The sequence below is a fragment of the Podarcis erhardii genome (genome assembly GCF_964252035.2).
Source record: "Podarcis erhardii genome assembly, chromosome: 12".
Taxonomy (NCBI): Eukaryota; Metazoa; Chordata; class Lepidosauria; order Squamata; family Lacertidae; genus Podarcis; species Podarcis erhardii.
In genome coordinates, this window is record NC_138513.1 from 34,698,683 (window position 1) to 34,722,485 (window position 23,803).

A 23,803-nucleotide genomic window follows, 5' to 3' on the forward strand; every position below is an offset into this window, starting at 1 on the left:
TAGGGAGTTTCTCTGTTTTAATTCATACTGCTGATTTATTTAAAACAATAGTATCTCTCCGAATCTTGAGTTGGCTTCAAAGAAAATAATACATCACTATAAATGTCAGCAAAGCACAATGTTAAATAAGATTCTTCTAGCAGTCACTAAAAACATATATGCTGTATAGAAGCAGATCTTTCAGAACGTCTGCATTTTCATTTTGCAGTTTGTAGTCCAGGCAGAACGTGAAGCTTGTCTCTTGAACAGCAGAGGTCTCTAGAACCCAGAAGTCTCATCCCTGCATTTTGCTTTGATCATGCCATCATTTCCTTCTTAGTCACTTCACACGCCTCACTTGCTTTTCTCGTGTAGTCGGCACACTTTTGCACTCATGTCTTCAATATGCACCCAGCCACAATACACTCAAGAAGCAGTATCATGATTACTAGATATGTGTGTAATTACTAAGGACCCATCTGCACCACACTGTACATTGAAAGCAGTTTGACCGTTTTAAAATCCTACACAACATCCTGGGAACTGTAGTTTTAAGGGTACTGAGTTGTTAAAACTATCCTATGCCCTCACAGAGCTAAAGTTCCCAGTGTAGTTTAACAACTGATCCCACTTAACCAGCTGACGGGGAACTGAAGCTTTGTGAGGGGTCTCCTAACAACTCTCAGCACCCTTAAGAAACTACCTTTCCCAGGATTATTATTTTTTTGTGGGGGGGGGTGTTAAGTTGTGGGTGAACATATCAGATGACACAGCGATTCTTCAAACAGCTCTTCGTTATTCAGATGCCAGAACAGAACTAACTGAGGAGCTCAGTCAGCCTGCTTATATAGAGCTCCAGAACAATTGCAACTGTTGCGACTTTCTAAAACTACCCAATCACAGAACGTCACTTTTTGATCCTTCATTTGCATACAAACTATCCAATCACAGAATGTCACTTTCGATCCTTCACTTGCATAACTATCTACAGTATCCCCCTGCTGGCCCAGGGTGAGAACATCAGTACATAACAGGGGGGAGCCATGACTTCCAAGATGTTTTAAACACATTGTGCAGGTGGCGCCCAAGAGTGGTTGTAAATATGGCCAATGTTTGAGCATAATGGGATTTGTAGCCCAGCAATGTACAGAAGCCACAGTTCCCCGACCCCATGGTTACACCTAATGCGTAGTTTGGTTCTTCCCTTAACACAGGATATGGGCAGAGGGCCTTCTCAGTAGTGGCGCCCGCCCTGTTGAACACCCTCCCATCAGATGTCAAGGAAATAAACAGCTATCTGATTATTAGAAGACATCTGAAGGCAGCCCTGTTTAGGGAAGTTTTTAACGTTTGATGTTTTATCATGTTTTTAATATTCTGTTGGGAGTCACCCAGAGTAGTTGGGGAAACCCAGCCAGATAGGCAGGATATAAATAAATTATATTTTTATTATTATTTTAACAAAACGTTACACAACACTGAAGCAGAATATGATTACCCGTAAGTGTTGCAGATATTCAAAGTAACGGGGGGTTCACTTCAATGCACAGACCCTGGTATTTGATGAAGAATATGATGCCCCCATTTTCAATTTTTTAAAAGCCTGTTTATCTTTTCTGGATTTTACAAGCCATGTCGCTGGGCTGAATGAGAGAACATTTCCTCATTCCAAGCAACTGCAACAAGCAGCAAGGAAGGTGGTTAATGGCCAATAAGCTGAGCTATCCATGGGGATGGGGAAGAGAGAGAACCCCATAATGTTAAACAGGACAGGAAATGAAATGGAAACACTCATAGGCGAGAGATGAGAAACCCGTCAGCCCTCCAAATGTTGGACCACAACTCCCCATCCCTGCAGATACCAAGCACCTGCCCTCCAAATTATGGGGAAATGCAGTGCCTCTGACAAAATAAAATAAAAATAAATCCACGTTTGCTAGGTGAGCAGAGGGTTAAGACACAAGTTCCCTTTAAATTCCTAGAGGGCACTTTGTGAGGTCATATCCTCTGCTTGCCCAGGTGGGAAAGGTAACAACAGGAAGATAATCCTTAGCATTTCCTCTCACCTGGGGAACAGTCTCTTTGTCTTCCTGCAGCCATAGGGAAGGGATAAGAGGGTCAAAAGCGCCACCTTTGACCCTAAACCATGTATTTTGGCATCTAGAAATATATTTTGCCTGACTTATTTCATGGCTGTTTTCTGCTTGAATTGCATCTGCAGCTTTATGTAAGTAAACGATTCTATTTTTTAAAGTATTCTTCCATTACAGACTTCTGTGCTGTTGTTTTGTTTAGAGGTATAAATAAAATAAAGGGGAAGAGCCAGCTTTCCTAAAGCATCCTGAATTATTATTATTATTATTATTAATAATAATAATAATAATAATAATAATAATAATAATAACAATAATAATTATACCCCGCCCATCTGGCTGAGTTTCCCTAGGTTTCTGGGCAGCTCCCAACAGAATATTAAACACACTATAAAATACAACAGAAAGCTTTGTCCCAAGTGCCCATGCTGCAAAGGGTGGTATATATTTAACTCTGCTAAACTAGACGCTCATCTTACTCAAGCAAGCAAGAGGAAGATTAATTAATACATAATGCATCCTATCTTACTGTCCAAATCCATCCCGAGACAGGTAAGATCAGAACTGGCACAAAATCATCATTGCTATTTCAATTTATATCTCCCTTTCCTTCAGGCAATTCTAGCTGGCACACATGGTTCTCCCTCTGTCCATTTTGTCCTCGCAACTGCCCTAGCATAGTAGAGTTGGAAGAGACCCCGATGGTCATCTAGTCCAACCCCCTGCAATGCAGATATCTCAGCATGAAGGCTCCCATCCAATTTGAAACCAAACTGGACCCTGCTTAGCTTTGCAAATGTGCCAGCAGATTTATTGCTGCACGAGTTAGGCTGAAAGAGTGTGCTTGGCCCAAGGTCACCCAGAGAGCTTGATGGCAGAGTGAGGATTTGATCTCTAGTCTGCCAGGCTCAAGTCCAACATACGAACCACAAAACCACACTGGCTTTCAGCTCCAGGCCCCAGAGCTAACCAGAAGGTGCTTATATTTCCTCCTAACATTTATCTCCTTTTCAGTCTGTGAATGTTCGTATTTTCCTCCTCTTCCTTTTTAGTGTGCAGGAATTCCCATACAAATTAGAAGATTTTGGGAGTTGTCACTTCTAGGCAGGGATGAGATGCTGTAGCTGCTAAATTCAGTTCTCTTTCAGAACTATTAACTGTCCAGAAGCAACATCCTTTTTGCATTTAGTCTCTTGAAGGTTTTTGTTTGTTTAAATTCTCTCTGCATCTCTATCTACTCTTAAAAACCTTTAAATTTTTTCTTAACACTGTGGCCAGTCTTAGGCCAGGACTTGACTCCCTCCTGGCCTCCGGGTAATTTGACAATCAATACTCAGGAACAAATTGCACAGTGGTTTATCCTCATGAACCAAGGCTGCTGTTTTTGGCTGGCTCAGAAGGGGGAGATGTAGTACAAGGAATGTCGCTGTCAGAACAAATTTTCCACTGCCAAGTGAATTCTCTAAGGATTTGGTTCAAACTCTGCTTTTTTTTTGGTCCACATGACCAGTTCTGGGTAGGCGCTCACATGGACAAACATAACAGATTAACATAGCAATCAGAAAACCAGCAAGTCCTGTGGCTGCAATAGTTTAGCAGCCATAATCATAGAAGTGGCTTATTTGTAACTTTGGGGTGGGGTGGAGTGCAGAGTATAATCTGGTGGTATAATCTACACCGTACAGCTGAGCTCTCCACAGGAACACCCACGGGCTTGGTTCACGTGATCCGTCTCTTCCAAGGATCACACAGATGAGGGGGCTCTGTGTGTGTGATCAGGTGCTCACATGGAATACCTGGTTCACAAATGGAGTCTATGGGGCTGGCTGGCGAAGGAGAGATGCTTATGGCAACGTAATAAGCTGGTTTGTATTGTTCGTTTGTTTATTGGACTGGTTGGCTGCGTGTTACACTGAGGTTCCCAAGTGACTTGTGACACATTTAAAAGTGTCAACATAGATATGTTACAGTCAAACCTCTGTTCCCAGCTCCGTTTTGGAATGTTTTGGCTCCCAGATGCCAAAAACCCGGACGTAAATGCTCCGGTTTTTGAACATTTTTCAGAAGCCAAACGTCTGACATGGCTTCCATTTGAGTGCAGGAAGCTCTTGCAGCCAATTGGAAGCTGTGCCTCGGCTGTTAAACATTTCGGAAGCCGAACGGATTACGTTTGACAACCAAGGTTTGACTGTATAGTGGTACCTCGGGTTAAGAACTTAATTCGTTCTGGAGGTCCGTTCTTAACCTAAAACTGTTCTTAACCTGAGGTACCACTTTAGCTAATGGGGCCTCCCGATGTCGCCGCCGCACAATTTCTGTTCTCACCCTGAAGCAAAGTTCTTAACCCGAGGTACTATTTCTGGGTTAGCGGAGTCTGTAACCTGAAGCGTCTGTAACCCAAGGTACCACTGTATAATAATGACACAGTCATACGAAACACTTGCAATTCCATAAAAAATATACAAAATGCATCACCGCCACAAGGAGCTTAGGTAGTGCACTAACAGCAAAGATACTAGCACCAAGTCACTCCATTGGGTCATAGAATCATAGAATTGTACAGCTGGAAGGGAACCCCAAGGGTCATCTAGTCCAACCCCCTGCAATGCAGGAATCTCAACTAAAGCATCCATGGCAGATGGCCATCCAACCTCTGTGTAAAAACATCCAAGGAAAGAGTGTCCACCACCTCTCGTGGGAGTCTGTTCCACTGCCGAAGAGCACTGTCAGAAAGTTTTTTTTCCTGCAAGTTTAGTTGGAATCTCCTTTCTTCAGACTTGAAGCCACTGGTTCGAGTCCTACCCTCCAGAGCAGGAGAAAACACAAGTGTTCCCTCTTCCATGTGACAGCCCTTGAGGAATTTGAAGATGATTATCATATCTCTTCTCAATCTCCTCTTTTCCAGGTTAAACATACCCAGCTCCTTCAACCATTCCTCATAAGGCTTTGTTTCCAGAGCCTTGATCACTGAGTTCTGTATTGTCAACACTGGCTGGCAACAGCTCTCCAGGATTTCAGACAGGAGACATTCCCAGCCCTGCATGAAGATGCTAATGATTGAACCCAGGAGCTTCTGCATACAAGATAGATGCTCTATCCCTGAGCTATGGCCCTTTCACTTTTCCTTCCACTTTCAACATATAATTGTGTTGCCATCCCCAACCTAATATACGAATGAGGGTTATGTCACAGTATGTCAGGCTTCAGGGAATCAGCTTCCTCCCCCTTTGGCAGTAGATAAGCAGAACCAGTTAGAAACTTTAATGATCACAGCGAGAGAACAAAGAATCTAATTCCTAGGAATGGCGATGCTCCCAATTAAGGGTTTCACCCACTTCCTCCCTAGTCACCCCCGTCACCACCATGTCTTGTACCCTGAGCTTGTAACCAGTGTGCTGTCTGTGCTGCCACCTTATAAGCTCTTCTTGACCTTGGGCTGAATGCTTTCCAGAGAAAGTGAATCTGTTAACTCTCTCCCTCCCAATTCTTCTCCTCCGAGCCGTTCCCCATCCAGTATTTCCCAGCTTCTGCCTTCTGAACTATGTCCTTTTGCAAACCACTGTTCCAAATCTACACTGTTCTCCTGCACCTGGGAAGATTTAGGATCCTGATCAGGAGCAGGGGGAGGGGGAGGCTCCCACCATTCTTCCTCAGTGCAGCTCTCCTCAGCTCAGTCCCTGACATAGAAACATATGACCAAGACAGACTATGTTCCCACCTAGCACAATATTGACAACTTTGACTGCCTCAGTGTAGGTCTTTCACAAGATCTGCTACCTGATCCTTTTTATGAAAGTTGGAGATGTTTAATCAATAACCATATGCAAATGATCTACACATGTAGATCATCATAAGCAGATTTTAATGCAAACTTATTTTGCCCTCTTTTCCCTTTTGGGAGTCTCGTTTGCATACATGCAGATTGACATTGTGTGAATGGGCACTCAGTCAAACGGTAAGAAACATAAAAGCAGTTAGGGCTTTGCGCCGGAGCTCCTATGCGAAAGGATGATCCTCAGCTTCAGAGCAGAGGATGACGAACCAATGAATTTACAGAAATGTCAGGAAGAAGGAGAATGACATAACCAAAACTTATGCAGGGTGTGTGTGTGGGGGGGGGAATGGGACTCCTGAACATTACAGTGATAAAATAAGAAAATCATATTTACAGAGATGAATAATAATCAAAGACTGAAGTGAAATCAAACCGCAGAGCAGAGGGAGCGAGAGAAAACAGCAGGGGTGACACAGAGGACAGGGGGGGGGGCTATATCTTTCCAGACGAACACCCTGAATCAAAGTGAAATGTACAACTAATTCAATCCACCCAAGATGTTTCGGGGGCAGCTCAGATGTGACGTCTCCTGCAAAGTTACTCCAGCTGCTCCACACACTGCCTTGCAATTCTTGCCAAGGAGTGAAGAATGGGCTGGCTGGAAACAAAGGGAAAATAACCCCCAAAGAACCCTCCCATGTCCATATATATCTGTATCTCTATCTGTATCTTTATCTTTATGTAAACGGACCCCCCTGACATTAGGTTAGTCGTGGCCGACTCTGGGGTTGCGACGCTCATCTCGCTTTATTGGCCGAGGGATCCGGCGTACAGCTTCCGGGTCATGTGGACAGCATGACTAAGCCACTTCTGGCAAACCAGAGCAGCGCACGGAAATGCCGTTTACCTTCCCGCCGGAGCGGTACCTATTTATCTACTTGCACTTTGACATGCTTTTGAACTGCTAGGTTGGCAGAAGCAGGGACCAAGCAACGGGAGCTCGCCCTGTCACGGGGATTCGAACCGCCGACCTTCTGATCAGCAAGACCTAGGCTCTGCGGTTTAACTCACAGCGCCACCCATGTCCCATATATATAAATGATTCAACCAAATGATATTTTAAGGAAGTCATTCTTATTGGGAAGTAAGCCCCATCAAGCACAGCAGGATAGGGCTGGGGCACCTAACCATCATTCCTAACCATAGTCTATGCTGCTAGTGTATGCTTGTAAAACGTGGACCACTTATAAACACCATCTCCAACTTCTTGAAAGATTCCATCAATGGTGTCTCCGAAAAAATTTACACATCACCTGGGAAGACGGGCAAACTAATGCCAGTATCCTGGAAGAAGGAAAGATCACCAGTGTCGAAGCGATGATTCTTCAACATCAACTTCGTTGGACTGGTCATGTTGTGCAGATGCCTGATTATTGTCTTCCAAAGCAGCTACTCTATTCCAAACTTGAAAATGGAAAGTGTAATGCTTTCAACAAAAGAGAATTAAAGACTCTCTCAAGCCAAATCTTTAAAAATATAGTATAAACACCAACAACTGGGAAACACTGGCTTGCGAGCGCTCCAATTGGAGGACAGCCTTTACCAAAGGTGTCGTGGGCTTTGAAGACGCTCAAACTCAGGATGAGAGGGAGAAACAAGCTAAAAGGAAGGCACGTTTGGCAAACCCTCACTGTGATCAATTCCTGTCTGGAAACCTATGTCCCCACTGTGGAACGACATGTGGATCCAGAATTGGCCTCCACAGTCACTTATGGACTCACTTTTAAAACTGTGTTTATGGAAGACAATCTTACTTGGCTACTAGTGATTGCCAAAGAAGGAAGATTTGCTAGCAATGGCACCATTCCTCTGGGCCAGAACTATCCTTGCAGTTGTTGTTGCATACATAGTCTTTTCTGCTGCTTTTGTATTTCTGAACCTAAAATTCCTAATAAAAAAGCTTCTGTTTTTTCCACAAAAGTTATTTTAAACATTCCCTCCCAACTCATTGTAAATCATTTTCCAATGTGCTTTCGTTATCTTGCACGTCCACCACATATGGTAGAATGTGCCCTCTTCAGAGAATCATTGTTTAAGTTCGCTGTGCAGATATTTGTCATATCTTGACACACAAGGATATTTTTTTTAATCGTGGCAGCTAGTGTTACCATTTGATGTGCTAGCTCGACGGCTTGTCACATAGTGGCTTGCACATGTTGTTGTTGTTTAGTCGTTTAGACGTGTCCAACTCTTTGTGACCCCCATGGACCAGAGCACGCCAGGCACTCCTGCAGTTTGGTCAGACTCACGTTAGTAGCTTCGAGAACACTGTCCAACCATCTCGTCCTCTGTCGTCCCCTTCTCCTTGTGCTCTCCATCTTTCCCAACATCAGGGTCTTTTCCAGGGAGTCTTCTCATGAGGTGGCCAAAGTATTGGAGCCTCAGCTTCAGGATCTGTCCTTCCAGTGAGCACTCAGGGCTGATTTCCTTAAGAATGGAGAGGTTTGATCTTCTTGCAGTCCATGGGGCTCTCAAGAGTCTCCTCCCTCTATTTTGCAGTGTGCTCGGAGGGCACTATGCCACCTAACACATGAGTGCTTGGAAGGGTTGGGACTAGCTGGTAGAATCATGCCACACAGACCCCTGGCACAGCTAGCAATATCTGCACAGAGCCGAAGCAGTTACTTCTCAATGTGCACATTCAGGACATGTGGGTAAGCAGTCATCTGCAGTAACTGGTGAGGATTTTAACAGATTGCCACAGCTGAAAGATAGTTGATGGCTCAGGGGAGTGTAGAATGAAGACAACTTCCCACAACACCGAACTCACACCTCTGTAAGTTGCCACTTGGTAAATGTGACATAAACTTGTTTGCGAACAACCGTTTCTCACAGCGAGATTCAGGGCCATTAAATCTGCAATCCTAGACACATTTGCCTGGGAGTAAGTCGCATTGCACTCAGTAGGGCTTACTTTTGAGTCGACACATCAAAGAATGTGCTGCAAGACTGGTGTTCTAAACAAATTTATTCTACACCCCACTGAAGACGATGGGAATTACAGTACACTGGAGTCAATGTGCCACAGCTTGCACTGTGAGTCTTACGACATTCCTCTCCCCCGTTACATGCAGCTTTTGTCAATTTAGTTTTCCTCTTCACACAAAAAAATTATTGCTCACATGATGACAATATGGTCCAATAGTTATTACCTCTGAGAAAAAATCACCGCTGTTGATATTTTTTAATAACGGTTATTACCTGACAAAATAATAGCAATGCCATTTCCCCAACGGCGGTGTAATTGTGGCAAATGGTTTTTAAAGAAGCTCACGATGAATGACTGAGAGCCCATCTAAGAGAGTGGAACAAAAGACTCTTTAAAGTACAAAGTAGGTGGGTTTGAAGATTGCCATAGGTAAATATAATATTAATAAGCATTAGGGAAGGCATAAGAATGCAGAAAGACCCCAGTGCCAATCTGCAAATCAATAACTCGCCCACACTTTGGTTCCTATGCCCAATTCTAGCTGCCCCAAGTGACAAGGTTTGGAAAAGGCACAGTCATTTCCAATACAAAATGGACCCAATCCGGAAACCCAGCATGCATGTTATTGTGTAGGACAGAGGTTTTCAACCTTTTTGGGTCCATGGCTCCCTTGACCAACTATATTCTTTCTGCAGCACCCCTGTGGGGCTCAAGAGCCAGCAGCCCCTCCCCCCCTTTTGAATACCCTCCCTTATGGAGTGTTCCCTCAGTCTCCTCTTTTCTCCTTGGGAGTCCTCTGGGCATCATCAGCTGTTGCCCCCTGGTCTCCGAGCTTCCCCTCTGCCCCAAAGAGAGGTCCCCCCCACTGCCCTATAGGGGCCTGAGAAGCGCCCCCTGGCCAGCCCCAGAGGCATCATTCCCCTGGGGAGCTTGTAGCCAAGGCTGCTGCAACAAACAGCTGGGCAAGCCTTTGGTGGGCAGAGATGTGAGAGGACATCAGAGGAAGGGAGGGAAGGAAAGAGGGACAAAGGCCAATGTTGCCTGCCGCACCCCTGACCATAATTCAAGCCACCACAGGATGCCACAGCACACTGGTTGAAAACCACTGGTGTAGGAAGATCTCCCCTTTGACAGTCCTATGACAGTCGATGAGGGGGAAAGCACAGGAGAACTTGGGACCAAGTTTACTGGCATTAATTGCACTACCAGTGGGGTGTCGTGGTTAAGAGCAGTAGACTCGTAATCTGGGGAACCGGGTTCGCGTCTCTGCTCCTCCACATGCAGCTGCTGGGTGACCTTGGGCTAGTCACACTTCTTTGAAGTCTCTCAGCCCCACTCACCTCACAGAGCGTTTGTTGTGGGGGAGGGAGGGAAAAGGAGAATGTTAGCCGCTTTGAGACTCCTTCAGGTAGTGATAAAGCGGGATATCAAATCCAAACTCTTCTTCTACCATCTTCAAATTGTTTACTGGTTGCGTGTCCCATGCATTGGTCTTTCCATGATTTTGCCCTGAAGCAATGTCAGACGAAATGGCCTAGAATTGAGCTCAGTGGTGGAGAGATGAAGAGCACACAGCATGAGATAAAAATGTTTCCCACATTGTTCTCTCTCCAGATACATCTATAATGGACACAACACACTCCAACTGTTCCTGTTTATCGCCTTGGCTGGAAAATATCACTTTCTCTTGCTGATGGATCCTTCAGGTAATTGAATAACGCTGAATCGATATTTCTTTCATGCACACTCACATGTTTGTGTGGTTATAAATGGAGAAAAATTCTTCCCAGACTTTTTTTCTTGCTCAAGAAACAACAACAACAACAGCAACAACAGTAACAACAACTATACCACCACCACCACCACAACAACAACAACAACTATACAACAACAACTATACTGCCCTATACCCACAGGTCTCAGGGCAGTTCACATGATGAAATTACAATATAAAAACACATTGAGAAGATTAATTTGGCATTTGATTTTAATCAGCTTTGTCATATTGCCCGGAGAAGCATTATTTCCCAAATCCATGTACAGTGGTACCTCGGTTGTCAAACGTAATCTGTTCCGGGAGACCATTTGACTTCCGAAACATTCGACAACTGGGGCGCAGTGTGCAGTCGTCACATTCAACTCAGAAAATTGAGAAATGCGCCTCGGAAGCCGTTCGACTTCTAAGGCATGTTCGAAAACAAAAGCATTTACTTCTGGGTTTTCGGCGTTCGAAAACCAAAACGTTCAGCTTCTGAGATGTTCAACAACCGAGGTACCACTGTAATTTAATATGCACATTAGGGAACAGAAGCCTCATATCTGCTTCAGGTGTCACAGAAAGAGCACTAGGTCATATGCAGGATAGAGTCCATGGTCCGACCACTGTGCACTTCTGCCCCCTATTGCTTTCTTGGAGGTTCCACCCAGCACATACATAACCCATAGAAATCATATAATCCGATTGCCCTTGATCAGAACGTAATGATGTTGTTATAATATTGCTTTGGAAATGTGGCAGCTGAACCCCCTTCAGTTGTGGTGCTGCCGGCCCTACTGTTAGGGAAAATATGGTGGATGCTTCAGGCAGCAGACACTGGAGTGTGTGGAAGGGCAGCGGCAGCCGTCCCTTCTGAGTTAACTTCAGGCATTCTCCTCTGTCGGATGACAGGACAACCCCAAGCAGTTGTAGAGTCCCATGGACTGTGTGAGCAGCTTCAAGGAATGAAACCTGTAGCCCCTCTGTTGAAATTAGAGTGTGTCCAGTGCTGGTTTTTTTTGGGGGGGGATGCAGGGGTACACATACTCCTAAACCAGGCATGGCCAAACTTGGCCCTCCAGCTGTTTTGGGACTACAACTCCCATAATCCCTAGCTAACAGGACCTGTGGTCAGAGATAATGGGAATTGTAGTCCCAAAACAGCTGGAGGGCCAAGTTTGGCCATGCCTGCCCTAAACATTTTATGAATCTAACGGTAGAAGGAACAAAAATTTTAAATTTTTCAGTTTCTTCTCTAGCATGATGAATCGTCAGTTCCCTTGCTACCCCTGATAGTGGCCTCATTTCTTGTCATGGTGTTTCCCGAGTCTCAGATGGAAATGAGCGTTTAATGTGTGAAGTAGGAGTTGGAATCTAGCATGGTGATTGGTCAGTTTTTTTGTGTTTACTGTATTTATTTTCCCCGATTTGAACTATAAAATGGTGATTTTCTTGAGTCAAAATGAGAGTACCCCTAAACATATTTTTAGGGGGGGGAAAGAGCCCTGAGTGTGGCTATTTGCCAGGAATTTCCCAAAGCAGGTTCTAGAATTGTATTGAAGCAAGGCAAAAACAGTTAATTGAGACCTTTGGCACCCCAGTCAACATGGCCAATGGTTAGAAATGACAGAATTTGTACAGCAGCAACTTCTAGAAGGCCAATGATTTAATGGTTTAAAGGCAGGCTAGTAAATCATTTGTTGAAATAATTAAGATCATATAAGACTGTGCGCCCTCTAGGGGAGAGCCTCAAGAAGTTAAGTTAAACTTTGTTGATACTTAAAGAAAGGGGGAGATGGCGGGTAAGGATGGGAAGAAGGGAGCGGGAACACCACTAGAGAGGAGAACTTCACGACAGGAAGAAATTAAAGATTTAGATGCACTATGGATGAAAATAAAAGAAGAACTTAAACAGAATGAAATTCACATAGAGAAAAAATTAGGAGAGATGCAGGAATTGATTGATAAAAAAATAGAGGGGGTGGTAGGAGAACTGTCAAACAAGATAAAAGAATTAACGACCCGAACAAAATCCTTAGAGGAATCAAATAAAAAAGTTCAAAAAGAAATGAGAGACCAGAGAAAGGAAGCGGAGAAAACAAAGGAGAATTTTGGAGAATTAAGCAAGACCCAGGATCAAGTCCTGGACAACCTAGCATTGATGGAAATGAAACAAAAACAGTTAAACCTAAAATTTAGGGGAGTGGGGGAAGAAATAAACGAAGATATTAAAGGAAAAATGATCAAAGAACTGGCGAAGTGGCTAACTATGAAAGAAGAAGAAGTAGCTCAAGCAATAGAAAATGCCTTCAGAATAAAGATAAGGCCCAAACAAAACAAACTGAAAAAGGTCCCAGGAGACTGCTTGGTCATTTTTAAATCAACAGAGATGAGAAACATAATTTTGAGAGAGAACTACAAGAAAAAATTAGTAATCGATGGAAGACCAATCATCATCTTCAAAGAAATACCGATTAGGCTTCTGCGCAAGAGAGAAGGTTACAAACAATTAGCTAACATTCTAAGAAAAAATGGAATATATTATAGATGGGAATTCCCAGAAGGGATTTCCTTTTTTTATAAAGAAAAAAGATTCAAGATTGCAGAAAGTCAGGAAGTCAGTAAATTTCTACGTAGATATGAGAAAGACCTTGGGAAGATGGAGGACAGAGGCGGGGGGAGGGGTGGAGAGAGGGAGGAGACAGGTGATGCAGGATCAGGTGGAGGGGAGACTGGGAGGGGATTGGAAGGAGAGGATGAAGGGGAGGAGGAGGGGGGTGAGACAGGGGATGAAGAAGGGGGTGAAGAAGAGGAAGAAACAGAAAGCGAAACCACTCGAATTTAATTCGGCAAAACCCAAATAGGAAAATCACTGACTTTAGTACTAGACAAGAGTAATAATGAATCTTAAAATTTTAACATGGAATGTAAACGGTTTGAATGACAAAACTAAAAGGAATAAAATTGTAAATGCTATGAAAAAGAAAAGATTGGATGTAATCTGTATGCAAGAGACTCATGTAGCCAAAAAGCACAAACATGTATTGTCAAACAAGAACCTAGGAACAGAATTTATAAGCTCTTCGTCAGAGAAAAAAAAAGGAGTAGTAACATATGTTAATGAAAGATGGGAACCTAAACTGATTTATAAAGATGAAGAAGGAAGGATTTTGGGAGTACAAATTAGCTTCCAGGGGGAAAAAATTAATATTGTAAATATATATGCCCCAAATTCAAATAGACTAGAATTTTTTAAGAAACTGGAACAAGTCTTAATAAAATTAGAAAATAATAGGATGATTTTATTGGGTGACTTTAATGCAGTATCTACACCAGAGATGGATAGACAAACAGAAAAGAAAAAACGAAACCAAGGGAAACTTCCAAAATCATTCCAAGACTTGGAAGAGAATATGGATCTTATAGACATTTGGAGATATAAGCACCCAACAGAAAAGCAGTTTACTTTTTTTTCAGAGGTACATAAAAGTTGGGGTAGAATAGATCAAATATGGACCTCGGGGGAACTCACATTAAGAGCTACTAAATGTGAAATTCAACCGAGAACCCTCTCCGATCACAATCCAATAACACTGGAAATAAAAGGTCCAACACAAGGAGGTTTCAGGTGGAGGTTAAACGAATATTTATTAGACAATGATGAAGTTATTGGAAAAGCCAAAGCCACCCTAAAAGAATATTTTGATTTGAATCTTAATGTGGGAATAAATTCAGAAGTAGTATGGGATGCCAGTAAGGTGGTTCTAAGAGGTTTCTTCATCCAACAAAATAGTTACAAGAAGAAAATAAGAGCAAAAGAAGGAAGAAATTCTCAAACAGCTTAGAGAATCAGAGAAAAAATTAACAGACAACCCGAAAGATGAACAAAGTATACAAACAATAAAAATATTACAAACACAATATTCGATGCTAATGAACCAAGAAATTGAATGGAAACTCAAGTTAATGAGGCAGAGATATTTTGAATCGGCAAACAAAACTGGGAAATTACTAGCCTGGCAACTGAGGAAAAGACAAAAACAGAATGTGATAAATAAAATAAAAGTAGGGGAAGAATTGATAGAAGACCCAAAGAAGATACAGGAAAATTTTCTTAAATTTTATGAGAAGTTATATAAAAAAGGAGAAGAAGACTTAACCCAGATAGAAGAGTACCTCAAAAACTGTGAAGGAAAGACTGTAACAGAAGAAGAGAGATCTCAACTAAACAGACCCATAAGAATAGAAGAGATTCAGGAGGCGATTAAAAAAATGAAGTTAGGGAAAGCTCCGGGACCGGATGGTTTATCGGCAAAATACTATAAAGTTTTGGAAAGTCAATTGACACCAGCGCTTTGTAAGACATTGAATAATATCCTGAAAGGAGGAAAAATACCTGAGTCTTGGAGGGAGGCATTTATAACGTTAATTCCAAAACCGGACACAGATAAATTGAACATTAAAAATTACAGGCCAATATCTCTATTAAATAATGACTATAAAATATATGCAGACATCATGGCAAGTAGACTGAAAAAGTGTTTAGCAAATTTAATCCATAAAGACCAGGCGGGTTTCCTCCCGAACAGGTTTTTGAAAGACAATGTAAGACATGTTATAAACATAATTGAGTATTTAGAGATCAACAACGAGATACCGGCGGCACTGATTTTCATAGACGCCGAAAAGGCGTTCGATAATGTCTCTTGGGCATTTTTAATAAAATCTATGGAAAAGGCTGGGATAGAGGGAGAATTTTTAAAAGGAATACAGGCAATATATTCAACACAATTGGCAAAATTGGTAATAAATAATAATCTTACAAATACATTTAAAATAGAGAAGGGAACAAGGCAGGGGTGCCCTCTCTCCCCGCTCTTATTCATCATGGTGCTTGAAGTTCTGGCGAACAAATTAAGATCGATACCAGAAATACAAGGAATTAAAATAGGACTGAAGGAATACAAGTTAAAAGCCTATGCGGACGATCTGATGTTATCCCTGGAAGAGCCGCAAAGAAGCATTGGTAAAGCGCTGGAGTCTTTAGAAGAATACGGTAAATCATCAGGCTTTATATTGAATAAATTAAAGACAAAGATGCTAATAAAGAATTTAGGAAAGGTGGAAAAAGAAAAATTAGAGAGAAAATATGGTATATTGGTAGCAAAAAAAATAAAATATTTAGGAATATGGCTTACATCAAAAAATATAAATTTAATTGAAGACAATTATTCGACAATATGGAAAGAAATCAAAAAAGATATGGATGTCTGGAATAGAGTTAATCTCTCATGGATGGGTAGGATGGAGGCAATAAAGATGAATGTCCTTCCAAAAATGCTGTTTTTATTCCAAAACATCCCTGTAATTAGGGGGTCTAAATTATTCAAAGACTGGCAGAAAACCCTTTCAAGATTCATATGGCAGGGAAGGAAGCCAAGGATCAGATTTAAATTACTCACGGATCGAAAGGAGAGAGGAGGGCTCGCAGTCCCTAACCTAAAATTATATTATGAAGCCGCCTGCCTATGTTGGGTTAAGGATTGGATAACATTGGAAGATTCTGACCTATTGGACTTGGAAGGGGCAGACAATAGGTTTGGCTGGCATGCCTACCTATGGTCAAATAAGGAGAAAGCCCACAAGGGGTTCTCAAATCATATTATCAGGGGTCCATTATATGAAGCCTGGGAAAAAAACAAAAAGCTGTTGGAATGGAGAACACCTTGGTGGCTGTCCCCAACAAACATCCTAATAATTAAAAAAATTAACATGGAGGAGCCAAAACTAACATATGAAGATTTATTGATAAGATCGGAAGACAGTTGGAAACTAAGACCATATGAGGAGCTGAAGGGGAAATTGACAAGCTGGCTACAGTATCATCAAATCAACGCAATATGGACAGAAGACAAAAAAATTGGAATGAATGACAAGAAATCGAAATTTCAGACAGAAATAATAGAAAGTAAATCTAAGTTACTATCCAAAATGTATAATATATTATTAGATTGGGATACAAAAGACGAAGAAATTAAGGAAGTTATGGTGAAGTGGGCGATAGACCTGGGGCACAACATAGAATATGAAAAATGGTCAAAGCTGTGGAATGAGGGAATAAAATTTACGGCGAGTGTTGCAATCAGAGAAAACTTAGAGAAGATGATATACAGATGGTATATAACACCAGAGAAACTAAATAAGATGTACAAGACTGGTAATAAGGCCTGCTGGAAATGCAAAATAAAAGAAGGTAATTTTATACACATGTGGTGGACATGTGGGGAAATAAAAAATTTTTGGGACACGATATATAATGAGTTAAAAAAAATATTTAGATACACGTTCCCTAAAAAGCCAGAGGCCTTTTTATTAGGTATGATTGGGGAGGAAATTAGGAAAGAAGATAAAACTTTATTCCAATATTCAACAGCAGCGGCCAGAATGTTAATCGCTCAAAATTGGAAAAGTACGCATATACCAACCGTAAGGGAGTGGCAAACAAAACTATATGATTTTGTCGAATTGGCAAAAATGACGCAGAGAATCAGAGAACAAAAGAATACAAAGTTGAATAACGATTGGTCTAAATTCATGGCATATATAGAAACTAACTTTAAAAACCTACCAACTATAGCAGGTCTAATATAAAACTTCCGATGTACAAACTAATAATCAATATCAGCGGCAAAAGTGATATTTTAAAAAATTAGAAATCCGAAATCAATAGGGAAGGAAGTCAGACAGTGTGTGATTTGTACTGGTCTAATGTTTATTTTTTATTTTTTTTTATTTTTTTATTTTTTCTCTTTTTTGACCTGTCCCCTTTTTTTTCTTTTTGCGATGGTGCCCTTTTATCTTTTATTTAATGTTTTGTGTTTTACTTTTTTGTGAGTATGTGAAGAATGAAACTTAATAAAGAGAAATAATTAAAAAAAAAAAAATAGAAGGCCAATGATTCTCCTGCCTTGATCTAGAGCAAACTGCTCATAAACTCTCAGAACTATTCCAAAATAAGCATTGCTTTATTTGAATTAAAAGGTAAAGGACCCCTGAATGGTTAAGTCCAGTCAAAGGCAACTATGGGGTTGCAGCGCTCATCTTGCTTTCAGGCTGAGGGAGCCGACATTTGTCCACAGACAACTTTCTGGGTCATGTGGCCAGCAGGACTAAACAGCTTCTGGCACAAAGAAACACCGTGACAAAAACCAGAGTGTACGGAAACACCGTTTACTTGAATTAAGACACTTGGTGGTTTCCATTAGCCATAAGAACACCTATATGTTTTATTTGTTCAACTGAGGCTGAGTACAGTACTTTTCGGAGGATCAGACCTTGAACACTTTTGTCTTGCATTACTGAAAAATTATTGGTGATGTGAGTAAAGCACCATTTTCGAGTGCTTTCGGACACATTTGGAAACCACTTTGCCTGAAAGTGTGTTGATGGATGTGCTTTGGAGGGTTTATCTTGTTTTAGTCAAGTGGCATTTTTGCTAGGTGACGGCTTCCAGTCTGTTTCATAGCAGCCTTTAGACTTGACCCAGCTTCTGTTACGCGTCAGTCAAGGTCCAGGCCTCAACCAGACAAATATTCAGTCACCAGTTGCTCCTCAGCTCAGTGGATACGCTCTGTAATTTTCATTCAATTACTATGATTTGTGTGGAGAAAACCTACATCTCCAAACTATTTCTATAATGAACTTGAGCTTTTTATGGTGATGGTCAAGAATAATAAACAGATATTTTTGAAAGCCTGTTTGGAGAGCTTTCTTGCAGTAATCAGTAAGAATCTCTCATTCCTAAATACTCGTTGCTCTTTTTATAGGACAGCAAAGTTGTCGTTGTGTTGTTGTTTTTTAAGTACTGTAGTTTATTAAACCTTCAGCAGTTGAAGAAATGTGGTAAACTATAATGAAAACAACCAAGTTAGAAAAGGGAGAAGGAACTTGCATCAGAAAGTTGCGCAACTAAAAATTTATGTGCTGTTACAAATATACATTATTTGGATTCTTCTTTTCCATTCTAAAAAAATACACCATTCTGCCATCTTGGAAAGGCCAGAATTTGTTTTTTTAACATCCAAATAGCACTACATAGTGACAGCACTACAAAACAATATTGTATTAATGAAAAGCTGCAAACATTAATACTGTACATGTTCTCTTCTTTATTCTCTTTTAGATAGACAAGGGTATTTGCCATAATTTTCTATGTAAATTGAGGAGGGGTTTTGTTATTTATTTATTTATTATTAATTTCTGTTTGTTTTTTGTTTTTTATTAGTTTTATGTTATGACAATACGCAGCAAAAACATTATATATTAAATATCTTATGTAAAAAAAAAAAGGCAAAACAAGTGAAATATAAAATAACAGAAGGGGGGGTTGGGAAAGAAAATATATATGAAAATGAGTGAGGGACAGCATAACAAAACCTCCAGATTGCCATGAATAAATTAACAGGAAAAATATCACCATTTATTTTGTCATTCCAGAAATGCAAAAACAAGACCCACCTCTCAACAAGTTTGTTTTCAGGATTATTAAATATTGTGTTTCTCTCATATGCAAGTTTTATCATTAAGATAGTTTTCCTTAACCAATCAATTATGGTAGGGGATCTTCATTTGTGTGCAATATATATGGTGACCATTTTGCATGGGGGTTCTGTTCCTGTCTGCCCCCCCCCAAAGTTGATGGAGCGTGCGTAAGGCTGCTGCAAGTGAACTGGTTATGTTCCCTTAAATCCACTTCTGATGTGCAATTTATGTTTTCGAACAGTTAATACTATTGCATAGGCAAGGAAGGAGATGCATTTTGGATCTGGCTGAGGTTTCTCGAAGGCGTTCACGTCAAGGCCGCAAAATGCTTAATTCAGCTTTGCAGACCTCGCTGCATCCCAGACTGTATTACTTTTCAACTTCCAGCTGACTTGGTTAACCTTGTCCTTGCGCACGGAAGGAACCTCGCTGTCGTGCTCTGATATAGTGTGAGCTCAGAAAATGCTTGTAACAACTGGCGGGCCTCCAGAACTGTTAATGCGTTTGGCTGTGCTACCTGCTGTGTTTTTGGAAAGTGGGGGAACAGTAAAATGAGGTTACGAAGCACATCCTTTTGCAAACAGCCGGGAAATAGTACTGGTCGAGTGGTTAGGTCACATAGTAGAATCTTTGAAGGCTGTGAGTTCCAACTGTTAATTGGTTCCAAACAGCCCTAATCTATACAGTGAAAATGAGACATGGATTGGTCTGGCTGCTGAATAGGATCCTAACCGCATGCACCGTTTTTTTAATAAAAAAAGTGTGGGTGTCAACATAAATAATAGAAGTCAGAATGCCTTACAGGCAGGTGGTTCTGCACAGGAATTAGTTTGGATCTGCATTTATGCATTTTGATGAAGATGGTGCTGCCGCTGAGAGATTTGTTTTGTTGTTCCAGAGCACTGCTTCACCCTTTCCCTGCAGAAGCTGGGTTTTATTGTATTTATTATGAATGCAGTGGGCAATACTGGTCTTCTGGCAGCTTATAGTGTAGCCTTATGAGGCTTTGCCCCCGGGTGGGAAAAATATTGCGCCCGGGAAAGAGAAGTGGGAGCCAACAGACACTCAAGGAATAGTTTCGGAGAAAAGGCTTTATTTCTACCATCCATGAACTGGTAGAAGGAGCAAGTGTGATAGTTCACAAAAAGCATGCACGGGTTCACAGTCATGTTCCCTCCCCCTTTCTCCTCCTTCTTCCAGAGTCCTGCCCATGAGTTCCTCTGAGCATGAACAGAAAGCTGTCTTGGGACTATTGTGGACTCTTGCCACCCTTCCCAGGAAGGGGGAGTGAGAGCAGTTCAGCATGGGAGACTTCCGGGTTAGCGCCATCGTCTAATGGCGGATTCCCTCCGAGCTCCGGAGGGAATCGGCTCAGTAGGGATCGGGTTCTACCGCGCCGGCGACGCGGGGACCCTTAAAAACCACAGGCGTGGATGCCTGTGGACGTGGTGACTCGGTGGGCACCATTAGCGCCCTCCCGACCCGCGAAGGAGCCTTTTTAAAGGCTACGGAACGGGGGCTGGGGAGCGGCGCGGTGTGGAGAGTCCTCTGCTTCCCCTGCTGAGCGAAGCTGCATGCCATGGACGGAGAGCGCTGACTTTTTCCCTTGAACATTTGGATTAAAAGCAACAACCCGTGAGTAATACGGAAATTGGACTTTAAAAAGATCTTTTTTCTTTAAATTTGGTACGACCGGGGGAGGTGTAAAAAGGAAGTCCGCCCCCCCCCCCCGCCTTGCAGACAACCTAAAGCAAGGACTAGAGAGCTAAAGTTGAGAGAAGCATCTTTGTCCCTATCGGAGAAAAATTATTAATTTCATGATTGGACACTACATTAATTTTGCTGGAGGATAAGAGTTGGTTTGGAAAGCTAAAGTGTAACCCCCCAGGACCCGGGAGTGATCAGTGAGAGAGCCTGCTGAAAAGATACTTTGACAGCTGTCAAACTAGCTGTCAAAGCTGGGAAATAAAAGGAAACGTTTCTGGTGATTCTGCCGGTTAGATTTTCTGTAATTTGGATACAAATTTGCTGGAAAAAAGAAAAATAAGCTACATTGGACTTTTGGATTGGATTTGGAAAGATACTAAGTAAACAAAATCCCCCTAGAGGGGAGTCTTGGAACATTGTAAGAAATGGCTCTAAGTGGAAAAATACTGACTGAGCTGAATAGGACATTTCATCTCCTGGGAGAGCTCCAGGAATTACAGGGAGAGATCAAGGACCAGGCTAATATTTTGTCTACAAGAGTGACAACATTGAATGAAGCAGTAAACAAACTTGCTGGAACAGGACAAGTCTTTGTTGTGGATCCAAAAGACCTTGAAGCTGGAACAGAAATTGTTGCAGTTGGGCAGACATATGAGGATTTGTTGGAAAATTTGGTGGAAAATGAAGATGAAGCTATAACGTTGTGGAAGACCAAGGCAGATCAGAGGCCTGTTAGCACAAGTGAGATCAAGATGGAAGTTGGAGCTTTTGGGACATATAGTTTTGAAAAATTCAAAGAACTAAATTTGATCCCCACTTTTAAATCTAGAGACTGGTTTGGAAGAAAATTGGTCATTATTGGGACAGATCTTCCTCGAGAGTTGGTGTTGAACACAAAAGATGGTCAAAAAATCCGGCAGAGTGAAATGGAAAGAGTTTTAGGAGCCTCAGAAGTTTGGGATCCAGGCTGAGAATTGATGGATTGATGGACATTGATTTGGGGATCAAACCGGGAATGGGAGGGTGGGATTTGGGAATCCAAAGGGTGTTTAAATATAGTTGGTTAAGTTCTCTTTTTTTCTTTTTATAATTTTTGTGATTTTTATGGAATGTAGGGAAATTGTGGAAGGGAAATTTGGGTCGACTTTAGGAAAAAGGTTTAAGATTAAGTTAAATTTGGGTTGTTTTTTTTAATTAATTAGAAATAAGGTTTTTAAAACTAATTGAGAAATGAAAGAAAGAAAAAAAGGAAAATAAATAGCACGAATAAAGAAATTATTAGGTTAAGGTAGAGCAAAATGATAAGAACTTGTTGGGCAGATAACATAAATTGGAATGCAAGAAGGGGCGGGGGGAGGAGGTCTCAGAAATAAGGTGAAAGAAGATAAGGTTTTTTAAATATTATGTGTATTTTTAATTGTTTTTCTTTTTTTGGATATTTTTTGTGTCTTTTAATTTTTGTCTTTTGTTTTGTTATTATATGGAAAATTTCAATAAACATTATTTGAAAAAAAAAAGAGAGAGCAGTTCAGCATGTCCAAGAAGTTGCAACTAGAATGAGATAAGATTCAGTTCTCAGGCCTGCTTTGAACAGAGCCTATTCATGAGCTTTTTGAAGCCTTTTCGTGCTGATAAAAGAATTAACATTTTGCCTATGTACCAGCATCTTGTGAGAATCCACAGAAAAGCTATAGCTGTGGATTTTTAGAAGACAAAAGGAATTTTGGACAGTTTTGAGGCCTGGTGTGATTATTGGGGGGGGGTGTGACTTCGGGCCTAGGTGGGGTCACCTGTCCTCACCTTCCTTCAATAGTAGTTTAGTAGTAGTAGTAGTAGTAATAATAATAATAATACCCCACCCATCAGACTGGGTTGCCCCAGCTACTCTGGGCGGCTTCCAACAAACAACAAACAACAAATTACTTGTACCCACCCATCTGGCCGGGCCTCCTCAGCCACTCTGGGTGGCTTCCAACAGAATATTAAAAACACAATAAAAGATCAAACATTAAAAACTTCCCTAAACAGGGCTGCCTTCAGATGTCTTCTAAAAGTCAGATAGTTGTTTATTTTCTTGACATCTGAGGGGAGGGCGTTCCACAGGGCGGGTGCCACTACCGAGAAGGCCCTCTGCCTGGTTCTCTGTAACCTCACTTCTCGCAGTGAGGGAACCGCCAGAAGGCCCTCGGCGCTGGACCTCAGTGTAATAAGACATGAAACATTAAAAACGTCCCTAAAAGTTGTATAGTATCAGGAATGCATAGCCTTTCTTCTGATTCCTCAGAGCCTGATATTGGTTTTTTTTTTCACATATACACACTATGTATGTGTAATGGATGTATGGGGGTTGCTCGTGCGTAAGTTGCCACCACTCCTGGCTAGGTAGCCTGGTTCAACCTTTCCTGGCTGGACAGCCCTTCACTTCATGGCTGTTCAGTCGCTAGCAGAATCCGTCAGTGGGCGTTTCTTGACCTTCTTCCAGCACAGAAGCTCTTTGACGCCAAGTCTACGCCTACTTTCCCTGCGCGGAAGTCTTCTGCGCAGGGTGGGTGTGGGCAGAGGAGGACCTGTGCTCTCCCCGCTGGTCTCCAGCGAAGAGTCCTGGAGACCCCTCTCCAATTCCCCCAACGGCCCCCCTTTATCCCTGGTGTTACGCTGATTTCCTTCCCCAGCCGATGAGTTCCCTCTCTCCCTGCTTGGCCCTTCTCCGGCATCGCTTCGGAGCCCTGCCTCCACTTCTGTCTCCGATGTCAGTTCACTGACAGTATGCTATGCTTACTTTATACTGGGCTGTACCTTAGTTGTAATGAGTGGTGGGCATGGGGGGGGGGAGCTTGCAGAAGACAATAGGGCTGGCCACTTCCCCCCACAATAATTCTAGCACTGATTGGCAGGCCTATTTGTATTAGTTGAAATACTTTGTAGAGAATGTGGGAGTTCAGGCTAATGGCAAGAATGCCCAG

General features: G+C 41.8%; 1 long non-coding RNA gene across 1 annotated transcript in view; it reads left to right on the plus strand.

The window, feature by feature from the left end:
• The first annotated feature begins 2,025 nt into the window (after window positions 1-2,025).
• LOC309325757 overlaps window positions 2,026-23,803 on the plus strand; it is a 29,680-nt gene continuing 7,902 nt past the window's right edge. The window contains exons 1-2 of the long non-coding RNA XR_014149967.1: window positions 2,026-2,206; window positions 10,451-10,542. This is a non-coding gene — a long non-coding RNA (uncharacterized lncRNA). The remainder of the gene's footprint in view (window positions 2,207-10,450; window positions 10,543-23,803) is intronic.